Source organism: Monodon monoceros, unplaced genomic scaffold, assembly GCF_005190385.1.
Source record: "Monodon monoceros isolate NGI ecotype Baffin Bay Population unplaced genomic scaffold, NGI_Narwhal_1 Super_Scaffold_3, whole genome shotgun sequence".
In the NCBI taxonomy this organism is placed as follows: Eukaryota; Metazoa; Chordata; class Mammalia; order Artiodactyla; family Monodontidae; genus Monodon; species Monodon monoceros.
This window is the reverse complement of record NW_021703780.1, coordinates 83,424,020-83,434,518: the sequence shown is the minus strand read 5'-3', so window position 1 is coordinate 83,434,518 and position 10,499 is coordinate 83,424,020. Positions and strand designations below refer to the sequence as shown.

At 44.4% G+C, this 10,499-nt stretch overlaps 1 protein-coding gene across 7 annotated transcripts in view; it reads left to right on the top strand.

Annotated features, from left to right (window-relative positions):
• FOXP1 (forkhead box P1) overlaps window positions 1-10,499 on the top strand; it is a 598,636-nt gene that overhangs the window by 336,307 nt on the left and 251,830 nt on the right. The gene's annotated exons all lie outside the window — the stretch shown is intronic.

Sequence of the window (10,499 nt, the reverse complement as noted above, 5' to 3'; positions counted from 1 at the left end):
ATTTAGCCCCGCGCCCTTTACCTCCATTGTAACTGCTTAATGGAGCTGCAGTTTAATGCACATTTAGAGTACACCTGAGTAAAAACTCCCCAGACAAAAAAAAAAAAAAAAAAGCAACTTGATTTATAGCTTGTCCTGTCTTTATTTAAACCAAGAATTTCGGCATGTATGGAGAATCAGAAATTCTCACTTCTCCATTTAGGTACCAAATCTCTTGGCACTAAAGCTGAGGAAACATCCTCTGGACCTAGAACCCCGTAAATATCCTCTCCTTCAGTGACGTGGATGATTCAAACCTCTGTCTCCCCAGGTTTGCTGATGGTAACCGCCAGTCATTCCTAGAATAACACATCACTTCGAAATTAGCAATAGAATTTGACAGGGGCTCATGTAGAGAGGTTTCTGGGTCCCCTCCTACCCCCAAAGGTATTGATTTTATTCCACCATGTTCTTGGAATCAGTTCCTGGAAGATCAGGGGTTGCCCAGCTCTTTGGTTTAATACAGGTTATTCATTTAGCTGTAACGAATTAATCGGCGACAGTATGGGGCCAGCCCGGCTGGCCAGCCTTCTTCCCTTTTACTTATTCCTTATTAAAATCTTGACTTTGACCAGCAGGTAAACACTTTTCCGAATGTGAAGACTGAAAATCATCACTTTGTCCTCCTTTGGTTATTTATTTATTTATTTTTCCATTGAGCATGATGGTGACCATTTTTTTTTTCTTATCGTGAAAAAAAATCTTTAATCTGTGGTATAAGGCTGAGAAAGACCTGTAAGAGAACAAGACAAGTTTACCTAATCTTGACAGCTCTGGGTGTAATCTCACTCTGCTTGTGACACGTCAGACTCTAAGATTTATAACTCCTTAATCAAATGTCTAGAAGTCTCAGGAAATGTTATCACAGGACTTCCTTTCACATGACTTACTGAGAACTCAATAGACCGTTAGATAAGCTCTAGACTCAGCCGGACCTTGGAATAATTCAGGTTGACTAGCGCTTCTTTGGGGGTTTTTGGTGCCGGCAGGCGGTGTTTTCAGTCTGTTTGGGCAAGGGTGGGTTTACAGCCCCCTTCTATCAGGGAGCTCTGTTGCTCCCAATAGAAAGACACTGTAATTTTTCATGTTCTGGGGTCTTGAGATCCAGCAGGACCTGTGCTCTGCATCTCAGAGCCACGTGATGAGGGGATTCTGGGGAAACACGAGTGTGGTAAAGCCGCTTGCTCCTGGGCCGGTGACGTGTTCCTTGTGTGGCTGTTGAGGCAGCCTCAGAAAAGGGTCTTGGGTCGGCAGTGAGGAGGGGACTGCAGCGAATCGGGAGCCACCCATGTGTCAACGGAGGCATGACTCAGAGCGTGCGAAGCGCCGCATCCTAGAACCACACCTGCCTTCTCATGTGGTCCAGGGGACCCCGGCACCACTGATGCCACGAAGACCAGAATGACTTTCCCCACCCACAGCCAAACCAGACGCGTCCTGCTCCCTCTGCCCCGTCATCAGAGGGGACTGTCAGCTGCTGGCTGACATCCTGCATGCTTCGGCTCTTACCCGAGTCTGACTAGCGTGGCCGTGCACCATCCCTCTTACTGGCTGGTGACAGCTCACTTAGGGCACACCCAGGGGCTGAGAGCGGGCCAGGCCAGGGGTGGGGGGAGAGTCAGGGAGGGGAGAGGGCACCCCAGAAGGAAGAGGGAACCCCAGGGTGGACGCTGACGTCCCCTGTGCCTGGCAGAACCCGCTGCCCAGGTAAGAGGTGTTTCTGAGGTGGCTGCAGCGTGCAGTGGGGCTCTGAGGCCGGCCAGAGTCTCGCCTGGACCAGATGAGGATGTCCAGACTGGATAGGGAGCCCTGGGGTGGCAGCAGCAGCCGTCAGACTTTCAACAAGCATCCGTGCTTTGAGGAATCCAGCTTCGCCTACAAGAAAGATCCCGAGATTGTTAGTGATCCAGACCTTGCGAGGCAAAATGGGATACCCGGGTTCCTAAGGAGAGATAGTTGAGTTAGCTCAAGTAAACGGGCAGATGAAAATCAACGTAATTTAAACTTCTCCGCCCCAGAGGAGTCCAGCCTCACAAGCTGCCGAAAAAGTACTCAGGCCTGGGATGTGTCAAGTCAAGTTACTGTAAAAATCAAAGTCGTGGCTCAAACATTTAGTCTTCACCCCCTCTCCAATTTTTTTTTTTAAACTTGGATTCATTCAGTTGGTTTTTTTTTTTTAATTTTTAAAAATTTTTTACTGGAGTATAGTTGATTTGCAATGTTGTGTCACTTTCTGCTATGCAGCACAGTGAATCAGTTAGAGACGTACAGAGAGGATTCATTCAGTTTTAATCTGTAACACCACCATTTGTTTCTAGAAGGTGAAAATTGTGAACCTACTGTCTTTGAAGGAAATACTGCCTCAGTGTCTGAAGACATGATTTTTCGTAGTCTAACTTGCGCCCCTGTGGTTGGCACCCTTTCCTGTATCCATTCTCGCTCTGCATCGAATCCCCTCACTCTCTTCCTTTCCAGAGATGCGACTGGGTTTCTGTTCACAACCTCCTGGCTCAAAAGGTTTCCTCCAACCCTGGTGTTGGCGGGGAGGAATCCCAAAAGGCTGGAAAAGGGGAAGAAAGTGGGCAGAGAATTGGAAATGAGCGGTGGAAACTAACGACTCTTGATAAAGAAAAATTCTTTACAGTCACAGGAATGTGTAACAGACAGACAAAGTACCTTCAAAATATGCAAATCTGTGTTTATCTCAGAGAATTCTGCAGGGAACACATCCGCAGCATTAGCAATTATGACTAAGCTCAGAAGTCCTCCTCCCAACCAGTAATACTTATAAACATCAATATAGCTTAGAGCTTTATGTTAAAATGTTTTTCTCCTATTTCTTTTAAGCGTTATTTATTTAACATGCTTTTATTATCCTAGATGATGTGATTTGGGAAGAAAGCATTAATTCTCTTATCAGCTCAGTTTCCTTCCCAGTTGCTGAGCGAATTGAGCTCCCCTAGTAGTTTATGAAGTAAGAGGCATTAAATGGAGAGCTCACTGCTGTTCAGATTGAGCCACGTCTGAAACGTGGCTACCCAGGCAAAAGGGATTGACAGTTTAGCATTTCTGCGGCAAACGTATTGGAGTAACATGGCAAGCAGCAGAATCAGACGCCTTCACACGCTGCCACTTCCCAGCTAGTACCTTTGTATCTGCTGACTTTTTGAGAAACAAGATGCCTTAACTGTTCACTCCATGTTGCTTGCTCAGGCTGACTTGGGTGAATAGTGTACCTCAAGTGATGATTTTGGAAGGTAGCCGGTGTTTGTTATATGCATTGTAAGTAATGTGTATTCTGTCATTCATTCATCCACTTACGCATCTGTTCATTCATTCAAGTGGTATTTACTGACTGTCTGTAATAGGCTAGGTCCTGGCAGATCTGGGCACCTTCGTAGCTGAGTATTCCTAACTGTTAAACATAGTGCCGCTGTGATCATGTTAGAATAACGTCAGATATATCCTTGTCAAAACTACCAGTCTGTGGGATGTCCTTGGAGTACACTGTTAATCTGTGACTGTTTTCTAATGAGCTTGGTGATAAATTAGATGCTGGTAGCTCACAAAGGACCGCTGGGCGAGGGGTTGACTCTTTCCCATGCAGTCATTGACTCATTTATTTAGCAAATGTCCACTGGGCACGACTGCGTGTCGCTGTGCCATGTGCCGGATCTTCTCCCTTTGCCTTGCTGGATGATTTTAGAAGCTTGTTTAAACCTCAGTGTTTTTTTGCTATATGTCTTTTACCCAGGCACTTCACATCCTCAGTTTGCTCACAGCCTTCCCATCACTGGCATTGATTGTACTTTACTTCTCCATCCCACGTCTACTTCCCTTGCTACCCAGCATAGAGCCGATAACTAGCCTCTTGAGTGGTACACTCCCTGCATCTCTCTCCCTCATCCCTTCTTCCTCTACTTCTTGGACTTTGGCAACTCCCAACTCCATGTTCCATCGACTCCACTGCACTTCCTAAGCTGACGGGTGCTGATGGTGACTCTCTGAAAACCATGCTGAGTACACAGCTCTGCATTCTGGTCTCAACTCAGCAAGCCCTCCTGGGCTCAGCAATCCCAGGGCTTGTGGTTTTAGAGTCCTCTCTTTTACCACATTGACTGTACAGGAACTTGCCAACTACACTTGAGCCTCTGCTCCGCCGTCATCTGATCTCAGCAGATACTTTCAGTCCTCTTTTACTATAAAAATGGTGGTCATGTGACTTGCTAAACTTCCCTTCTCTAAACTGAGAATCCTCAGCCTGTTTTTCTCTTTGATCACCTCCTTAGTCTTCGAAGACAAGGGATTCTCCGTTTATTGAGCAGCTGCCATGGTTCAGGCAGTGTGATTGATGGCTCACTTCTGCATCTTTGCGTTGCCCGTGACCCCATTCATTCATTCATTCCACAAACCTTTGCTGAGTGATTGCCCAGTATTCAGTACTGTTAGACTTTAGTGAAGCAAAAAGCAAAAAAAGAAAAGACTTTAGCCTAGTGGGAGGAGGAGTTTAGTCTTTATCATAAAGAAATGTGACCTTTGGCCAACATAAAAATAAAGTACATCTGGAGTACTTAGGATGAAATAAATATCTAAATAAATAAGGTAACATTTGATCTGGGTTTCAAAGCATTCATAGGAGTTTATTAATTAAAGTAGTAGGAAAGGGGCATCTGAGAGGGAGGGAACAACATATGTAGAGAGATGACAGAGTAAAAAGCATGTTTGGAAAATAGCAGGTAACATGGAGTGGTGTGGGTTAGTGGAGGAGAGCAGCAGGAGAGAAGTCCGGGAAGTTACACAAGGGCCCTGTTATTTCCAAGCAAAGGAATTAGGATTATCCTTTGAGGACAGGCGAGCTTTGGGAGGTTTGCAGGCAAGGGAATGACTCAGCCAGATTGTGTTTTGTTTTGAACGATGCTTGTGATAGCAGCAGAAGGTTCCTTGGTTATTGCGGGAGAGAGATGAGATGATGAGGGCTGGATGGCCATGATGATGATGAAAAGAATGAGGATAAACTGTTTGGGTATGTAAGACTAAAGATTACCACATCTTAGTGGTCACCTGAGTGTCAAAGAAGATGACAGTGGTGTTTTCCTGATCAGGAAAATTAGCAGGTTTGAGGAAAGAGTGTACAGTTTTGGACATGTTGAGTTTTGGGACATCTGATGGACTTTGAGTGGTGTGAATAACCAATAAAGGAGAGAAGTAGTTCTTGGGGGTCCAATCTGGAGTAATCACTGCGTTGAGCAGGGGTGAAGCGTATGTGGTGGGCACAGGGGAACTTAAGGAACAGCAACACTGGATGCGTGGATGGAGATAGTGAAGTCTTCCCCAAAAATAAATAAATAAAAGACCAAGGAGGTGAAGGGTTACAGAGTCCAGCAGCAAATCGGGGGGTGCAGTGTGGTCTCAGAGAAAGTATGGGAGAGGTTTCAGAGTGGCCTTAAATGTGAGGTGTGACAGAGAACCTCTGGTCTGTGGGGTTTCACGGTGTTTCTGGCTGTGCTCTGGCTCCGCCTGCATCCTCATCCCCTAGCCTGCTTGTAGTAAATGTTGCCTCCAGGGTTCTACCCCAGGCTTGCTGCCCTGGATCTGGGTGAAGTACTGAATCCTAATCAGAGCTTAGGAATTACCATCCTAGCCTGGAGAACTGAGAATCCACAGGGCAGAGAGTTGCAAGTAGAAGACAAAATCGTGGAGAGAACATCCTTTCAAGACACTTAACTGAGTAGGGGAAAGAGGCTGAAGGGTAACCCGGAAATGACGATCTAGGGGCAGAGTACCTTGAACGTAATTATAGGCTAAAATGAGGGGACCACTAGGGAGAGTGGGGTTGATGTTGGAGGGACGGTAGTTGATGGAGGGCACGGATTTAAGAGTGAAGGTAGAAGGTGAACAACCTCTTACTCTCAGAAGGGAAGGAGAGAAGGGCAAGAGGATGAAGATATTTGATGTTGGGCAGGGGAGTTCCCTTTTGCCTTCTCCATCATCTTATCATACTCAACTTCTCTAAACTGCTTGAAATCACCAACCACCCCTTCCTTCTTGAAACTGTCTTCTGACTTCTATGTCACTCTCTGTGGTTCTGCTTCTGATGTCCCTCTATGGTGGACAGAGAGAGATTGGATGACTCTGATGTTCGCATGTTTGTCCACCAGCTTGATGGGTGTGTGTGTGTGTGTGTGTGTGTGTGTGTGTATAATACATTAATTTTCCCTGACCTTTAGTGTTTTCTTCTCAAAATGGGGGTTAATACGTACTCCACAGGGTAGTTGTGAGGACAAGAAGTTAGTGCTCAGATAATGTCACTCTTCCTGTTTTCTAAATATACGAATTGCCTATGGTTTGTTTGGAGGATCCCTCCCGGTCCCTCTCAATCTTACCCACTCCGTTTGAAGTGTTAGCCATGTACTCGTGACTCCCCCCAGCACAGCTCTTGTTTTCACTTCTGCTTCTCTCCTGAGAACAATCTCCTTCCCTCGCTTGGCTGTTCTTACGAGAACATCATTATTTTCCTGATCATCTGGGCTGGAAATCAGAGAAACTTACTGATGCCTCCTCAATTCTTCTAACCAGACAGTTCCCAGGTCTTTGGTTCTAGCTGCACAGTATCTCATCCATTCATCCATTCATCCATCTGCTAGACAGTGAATTATTTATCAAATTGCCTCGTACCATGTGAGGTACAGGACGTCATCCCTGGCTTACAGTTAAGCATGCAGAAAATTACAAGACAGTGTAATGATTGCTCTGCAAGAGTTCAGTATAAAACTTGATGAGACCCTGTGCCTGAATGCCTATCCCAGACTTGGTGGTGAGGGGATGGTCTGTAAACGCTTCTTAGCTTGAGCTGAGTTTTGAAGTTCTGTAGGACTTAGCTCCATGAAGATTCACCACAGAGACTTAGAGGTAGAGGGAACACGTGTGTGGAGGTACAGAGGCATTCAGGGCCGTCGTTGAGCATGGCCACAGTGTAGATGGGGAAGGGGAGGAGAGGAGACTAGAAAGAGAGAGGGAGAAACAGAGAGAGAAAAGAACAGGTATAGTCGTACAGCCAGATCATGAAGGGCTGGGTGCCTAGCCCAGTGCTATGCAGTAGAAATAAAATGAGAGCCCCCCCTAAGGAATTTAAAATTTTCTATGAGCTACATTAAAAATGTAAAAAGAATCCGGTATATGTTGTAAAAGTATTTTATTTAACCCAATTCAAAATATCATCATTCTAACCTGTAATCACTATTTAAAATTTATGAAAGCCACATTTTACATTTTCTTTCATACTAAATCTGAAAAATCATCTCAGCTTGGATATTAAAATTTCATCAGAAATACTTGATCTGTACTTAAATTTCACGGAACTTACAGCTGAGAAGGTAGATGCATATATCCAAGTTGTTCAGCACATACCTGAAATTTTTCCAATCACTGAACCACATATCAGTTTTTAAATTTAAACTAGTTTGCATTAAAATTTCACATAGAGCAAAAATTCAGCTCTACAGTCACTCTAGCCACTTTTTTTTTTTTTTTGCGGTACGCGGGGCTCTCACTGTTGCAGCCTCTCCTGTCGCGGAGCACAGGCTCCGGACGCGCAGGCTCAGAGGCCATGGCTCACGGGCCCAGCCGCTCCGCGGCATGTGGGATCTTCCCGGACCGGGGCACGAACCCGTGTCCCCTGCATCGGCAGGCGGACTCTCAGCCACTGCGCCACCAGGGAAGCCCTCTAGCCACATTTTAATTGTTCAATAACTTCATGTAACCAGTGGCTTTCCTACTGGACAGAGGAAGCCTAGAGGTTTGGGACTTCACATGTGAGGCATTAGGGAGCCATTGAAGGAGGAGCCATTAAACAAAGGAGGTCATGTGATCAGACGTGCTGTGACATGGCCAGGCTGGGAGGTGTATCCATTCCCATTCACAGTTATAAAGGGATGGGGGCATGCTCCAAGGCAAGGGTGTGGAGAAACAGATACTATTTAAATAGCAGGTAGAGCCCAAGTCCTAATTCCACTTCTTTCCAGGGACATAATTTTTCGAAGATTTGATGCACTTATCTGTAAAATGGGATATGACTGTCCATACTTGCCGTTCAATGGGAGTTGCCATAAAAAATCAAGTGACTTTTGCACAGCAAAGGAAACCATAAACAAGATGAAAAGACAACCCTCAGAATGGGAGAAAATATTTGCAAATGAAGCAACTGACAAAGGATTAATCTCCAGAATTTACAAGCAGCTCATGCAGCCCAATAACAAGAAAACAAACAACCCAATCCAAAATGGGCAGAAGATCTTAATAGACATTTCTCCAAAGAAGATATACAGACTGCCAACAAACACATGGAAGAATGCTCAACATCATTAATCATTAGAGAAATGCAAATCAAAACTACAATGAGACAGCACCTCACACCAGTCAGAATGGCCATCATCAAAAAATCTAGAAACAATAAATGCTGGAGAGGGTGTGGTGAAAAGGGAACACTCTTGCACTGTTGGTGGGAATGTGAATTGGTACAGCCACTATGGAGAACAGTATGGAGGTTCCTTAAAAAACTAAAGATAGAACTACCATACGACCCAGCAGTCCCACTACTGGGCGTATACCCTGAGAAAACCATAATTCAAAGTCATGTACCACAGTGTTCATTGCAGCTCTATTTACAATAGCCAGGACATGGAAGCAACCTAAGCGTCCATCATTGGATGAATGGATAAAAAAGATGTGGCACATATATACAATGGAATATTACTCAGCCATAAAAAGAAACGAAGTTGAGTTATTTGTAGTGAGGTGGATGGACCTAGAGTCTGTCATACAGAGTGAAGTAAGTCAGAAAGAGAAAAACAAATACCATATGCTAACACATATATATGGAATCTAAAAAACGAAACAAAAAAATGATCATGAAGAACCTAGGGGCAAGATGGGAATAAAGATGCAGACCTACTAGAGAATGGACTTGAGGACACAGGGAGGGGGAAGGGTAAGCTGGGACAAAGTGAGAGAGTGGCATGGACATATATACACTACCAAAGGTAAAATAGATAGCTAGTGGGAAGCAGCCACATAGCACAGGGAGATCAGCTCGGTGCTTTGTGACGACCTAGAGGGGTGGGATAGGGAGGGTGGGAGGGAGGGAGACGCAAGAGGGAAGAGATATGGGAACATATGTATATGTATAACTGATTCACTTTGTTATAAAGCAGAAACTAATACACCATTGTAAAGCAATTATACTCCAATAAAGATGTTAAAAAAATAAATCAAGTGAGATGATGTAAATAATATTACAAGCTTGTATTGGTTAAGCAGTGAATGAATGAATGAATGAATAGTAGGTAGAGTAGATGGGAACTGGTAATGGGGGAAATAAAAGAGAAGGAAGATGATGAGATAATTCTTGATTTGAAAAGTGACCTCTGTTTGGAAACTGCTGGCTTGGGGTTTGGATGGAGGAAGAAATAGATGATCTCAGTCTGACACAAAGTTGAGGTTATTTTAGCACATCCAGAAGAAATGTCCAGAAGGTTGTAGGTGTCCGGGTCTGTAGCTCTGCAAAGATACTTTGGTTGGCGGAAACGATTCAGCATTCAGTGGATGTAGGTAGTACTGAAATGAAGCCATGGGAGGGATAAGGTCTTCCAGGGATGGTGCTTTCAAGCAAGGGTCAGCAAACTACAGCCCTGTGGGACAAATCCCGCTGCTACCTGTCTTGTAAATAAAGTTTTATTGGCAGTCACTCAGTCATGCCCGAGACATGTTAGTGTCTTGTTTCTGGTTACATTTGTGGTACAAGGGAGCTACAACTCTGAGTTATTGGGACAGGGACCGTGTGGCCTGCAAAGTGGAAAATATTTACTCTCTGGCCCTTTCCAGAAAAAAACTGTCAAACACCCTGCTTTATTTTTTATTTTATTTTTTTAACATCTTTATTGGAGTATAATTGCTTTACAATGGTGTGTTAGTTTCTGCTTTATAACAAAGTGAATCAGTTATACATATACATATGTCCCCATATCTCTTCCCTCTTGCGTCTCCCTCCCTCCCACCCTCCCTATCCCACCCCTCTAGGTGGTCCCAAAGCACCGAGCTGATCTCCCTGTGCTATGTGGCTGCTTCCCACTAGCTATCTATTTTACGTTTGGTAGTGTATATATGTCCATGCCACTGTCTCACTTTGTCACAGCTTACCCTTCCCTTTCCCCATATCCTCAAGTCCATTCTGTAGTTGGTCTGTGTCTTTATTCCCGTCTTGCCCCTAGGTTCTTCATGACCTTTTTTTTTTTCCTTAGATTCCATATATATGTGTTAGCATACGGTATTTGTTTTTCTGACTTACTTCACTCTTTATGACAGACTCTAGGTCCATCCACCTCACTACAAATAACTCAATTTCGTTTCTTTTTATGGCTGAGTAATATTCCATTGTATATATGTGCCACATCTTTTTTATCCAT